Raw genomic sequence first — 4,683 nt, 5'->3', positions numbered from 1 at the left:
TGAGGCCTAAGCATCAGGATTTTTAAAACACTCCCCAGGTGATTCTAATACGCAGCCCAAATTGAGAACCACTGTTCTAAACCACTTGTTTTATAGATGAAACAATTAACCCTATCAGTGACGCATACAAATTTGATGGTAGAATTAATGCTAAAAATCAAGTCTCAAGAATTCCAGTTATTTTTTCACTAACATGGAGGTTTTAAAATGTATTTCCTGAAACCTGTAGTTCCTTGGAGGTATTGCAGAAGCCATGGAAATGATAGGGATGAAAAATCAGATAGAGCTCTGGACCTACTTCTTCCTCAAAAATAGCAGCTATGATTTATATTTTTTAAATGCCAGACTGCTTTGAAAAGTTTCTTATGGGAAAAGAAAGAAAAAAAGAATGAAAGAAAAAAACAGAAAAGAAGTATCTGACTAAAGTTTAAAAAAAAAGTTTCAAACTCTTGTAAATAAACCACTTATACAGTAATCTTTTTCTCAAAAAAGAACGGAAAGAGACAAAGAAAAAAACGTTGTGACCTTCTAAGGATAATCTTGGACCAATGGATAAACTCATATATGCTAAAATGTAAATCTGGGGATTTGATCAGTTTAAATCTAAAAGAATAAAAAGTCCTTAAAACCAGTAAGTAACTACTTTTAACGTCCCAATATGTATTTTGCAGCTCTCAAGGAAGGCTGTGCCCTTCCATAGTGTGAAGTAGATTGAGAATGCCCCTGAGGAACCTAGTTGTGCAAAGGTAAAGGAGCTTTTCAGTAAACTAACAAGAAAGGAAAACTGGGCAGAGTCAGGAGAGGAAGCCAGAAAATATTGTAGAAACAAGGACAAGAAAATTGAAGAGAGAATGCTAAGACTGAGAATGCTGGTTCCCGGTAGAAGTTAGACTAATGCTTCCTTTACATGCTAAATAACAAGGGCATATAGCCTGAGAAGAAGAGAAAGCCTAGAACACTGGCTTCATTGCCATAATCCCTGTCTGGCCAACCTCCATTCATGTATCATTGGACCGGGTGGGGGCAATGAAAACATTAAGCCACAGTGCTGAACGGGACTATTCATCAGTGATGACATCAGCTAAGACTCGATCAGTATTTACCAAAATCTTGCAAGTTACTACTTAACATTTTGTGTCAACAGTTTTATTTATGCATATTTATCTACCCCTTAGATCACCTACCATGTGCCAAAAAATGTATCACTCCGTAAATATTATCTTTAATCCTCACAAGACACTGTAATTGTTATCTTCTTTCTACTCACAGGTAACCTTGGGCTCAAAAAAGATAATTTGTCCAAGGTCACATAGCTTTAATCTGTTTGTATGTTCTTTCCTCTACTATACTATGCTGTTTTATTTTCTCCATAAGACCCCTGAATCAAGTGGAAGTGCCCCCATGCTTCTGAAATGTGTGGACCAGCAGTATTAAACATATATGAAGCTACTTTATGTCCATTAATGGGATTTCATTTTCCTTTGTATCCAGAGACCTAAAGGAAACTGCCATTCTACCATGAGGTAAGGATTAAAATTAGGAAAAAAAGTAATTACGGAAAACATTTTATGACATAGAAAGGCATTTATTCCTGAATGAGTCTTTATAAAATTCTATCAAATTTTATGATCTTTAAGTATTGTAAAGACTCAAGACGTCCTTTTCCATCTAGCTATATAATAATCTTCTGTATATCTACCTTCTAGCAGACAATTAAATGTACTTTTTTAATCCACTTTTTTCCTCATGCAGAATATCTAATAAAATCCAACACTATAATTATCACTCAACGTTTTTAAATGCTAAGTCCTTTCTTGTTAAAAGTTTTTTAAGTATAACGTAGAGGTCTTTTTTTTCTCTCCTGTTTACCAAAGATGCAAGTCTTAACTAATCTCTAAAATAAACCTATCATTGTATAAATCTAAGCTGTGCAACATTAAAATTTTGCTGGATTATATGGTATGTAAAACCATGTTTGTGGGGATTTTTTTTTTGATAGTTGGTATTGATTTGCAATACAATAAATATTCAGATTCCCAGGGATTTAACTCATTTTAAATAGAATATCTTGACTTATCCTCACAGAAAAGTTATCAAGAACATAACAATATTATTCCTTTGTTACAGATAAGGAAACTGGGTTTAAGTAATGTATCCAAGATTAAACAGTTCACAAGAGTAGAGCACTGATTCAAACTCAGGTAGTCTAACTCTAGTGCCCTTTCATGGCTTAGTTTTTCTTCAATGTACAATTTTCACTTCATGTAGCCCCTTCTCTTAATCTACCTTACATTTTTGTTACACCTCAAAGTTTGCACAATATCATCAACTAGAGGACAAAGTCTCTTATTCTTCTTATTATGTTACTCTCTCCTCAGACAGGCTTAGGAGAGAGTGCGAAGCTGTGTGTAGGACTTTGCACAAAACAGGTACCCAATAAATTGAACTAGTTAGATTATTCGTTCATTCATGAATATTTATTAAACATGTTATAGTAAATTCTTAAAATTATATCCTGTCTTGGCATTCATTCTGGATCTTGGTTTAACTTGCTTATACCAGAAACAGGGTTTATTCACCCTTGACACAGTTTCTAGTTCTCCATCTCCTCCCATCTTCTCAATATGTTTTATCTGGATATCTACCTTATCCAACCATCTCCTAGTGACCATCATCCTATAGAACATACAGATACAACCTACTTAACTTCCCCTACTGAGCCCCAAAACGTGCATAAACTGTGCAGATATGCTTCAGTGACCACTATCAGTCACAGCATAGTTCCATGAAACTTGTACCTGCTTACTCTAACCTCACCAACTAATTAGCACTCCCCACAGGAAACCTAGTTAGGTAATGTCCTAGACCCCAATAAATGCCTCAGCCTGTAGATTCATCTCTCTGTGACTCCCAACCTGCTGGCTGAGCTTATTTCTTCAGGAACATTCCCATTACCTTCATCAGTACCCCTCTTCTCTCGTGGATCTGCGAGTAATAAATCACTTGTGTTATTAATATTTCATGTGTTTTTATTGTGTTACCTCCTCCATGTCTCCTCAGACTGGCACACCCAGACCTAGCTTGCCTCCTAATCAAGGCTCTCCTAGATAGCAGCTGTTTTGTCAGGAATAAACTGGACACAGCTCAGACAACAGCCAAAAGGCCATTTGCCAGTTTACCCCCACAAATTGCCATATTTGCCCTTAATAAACAGTTTACTATGAGAGGGGCATGGGGTCATGGGTTAGACACTTAGGCATTAGGCTGTTGGCTAAGATAAAGGAGAATCCCATGAAAGACACATTGTAAAAACCCACAACCACATCCCCTAGAGCCTTGTCAGGGCAGGGCTAGAGGTTATAGCAACTCTGTAGACAGAGACCTCAAGATCAAATTGGGGAGTAATATGATATATGTGTACGTGAAGTCACCATGATATATGATAGAGATAGAATGGTGAGCAATATAGGAATGGCCCTTTCTTACCCTCCTAAATGAATATTTTTATTTTATGACATTATATATAGATCTAGACATAGACGTACATAGATATTTATATAGACATAGATATAGATAGATAACTATATCTGTAGATACATATTAATATATATAATCTAGGTAGTCTCCTGGTTTAGTTGGGGCACTTTTATTAGTATGTGAAAGAAACCCAAGCAAAACTTGCTGAAATTACAATGTAACAATAAATTACTTTTGTGAGAAATACAATAGGTGACTAACTTCAGACACAACTAGATACAGGGCTTCAAAAATGCCATCAAGAAATTTTCTTTCTATTTCTCTCTTTTGGAGCTGCTTTCCTCATTCTCTTTGTTTATTTGTTTTGTTTTGTTTCAATAGTTTTTGTGGAACAGGTAGTTTTTCATTCATCCATACATCCTTTAGCGGTGATTTCTGAGATTTTAGTATACCCATCACCTGAGCAGTGTACACTGTACCCAATAGGTAGCCTTTTATCCCTCACGCCCCTCCCACACTTTCCCCTGTTTTGTCCTTAGAAAGAGGATCACTGGGGGATGGTAGCAAGAACATCCTGTGTCTTATATGGTCCCATATAAGCGCCCCAACTTATATGGTCCCTGCCACAACTCTAGAGGGGGTTGGGGGCATGAGAGGGAAAGTAATTTTCTCTGAAAATTTCAGGCATCATAGTAGCTCTAACAGGCCACGCCTGGATCATACATTTATCTCTAAACCAACCAAAATGGCCAAACTAACTAGCCATATCTTGGTAATGTGCTCATCACCCATCCCTGAATTGGGTGGGAGGGGCAGTTCCTAGAACACTGGACACAGGAAAGCTTAAATACTTATTCCTTTCAAGAACACAAAAGTGTTAACTACTCTACAAATTTACTAAGCAAGAAACAGTTCTCCATCCATATCCTTCAAAGACAGTATTCATTATACAATGATAATTGCCACCAAAAATATTTGTTTTTTAAACATATTCCCTCCTACCTCAAAAGCAAAAGTTTGGATCATTTTATTGCATTGGTAACTCTAACAAGCTCACCCATTATATTAACCCATTAGCCAAAAAAGAGACTATCTCATCAGAAATAGCAACGGACTAGTAGCTAGCCTCTAAACTAATCTATTTATTAAAATTGTTGCATTTGAAAAATATTTTATATAAAATAATCCAAATATGAACAAAATATT

Source organism: Mandrillus leucophaeus, unplaced genomic scaffold (genome assembly GCF_000951045.1).
Source record: "Mandrillus leucophaeus isolate KB7577 unplaced genomic scaffold, Mleu.le_1.0 Scaffold1043, whole genome shotgun sequence".
Classification (NCBI taxonomy): domain Eukaryota; kingdom Metazoa; phylum Chordata; class Mammalia; order Primates; family Cercopithecidae; genus Mandrillus; species Mandrillus leucophaeus.
This window is presented reverse-complemented; position numbering follows the sequence as displayed.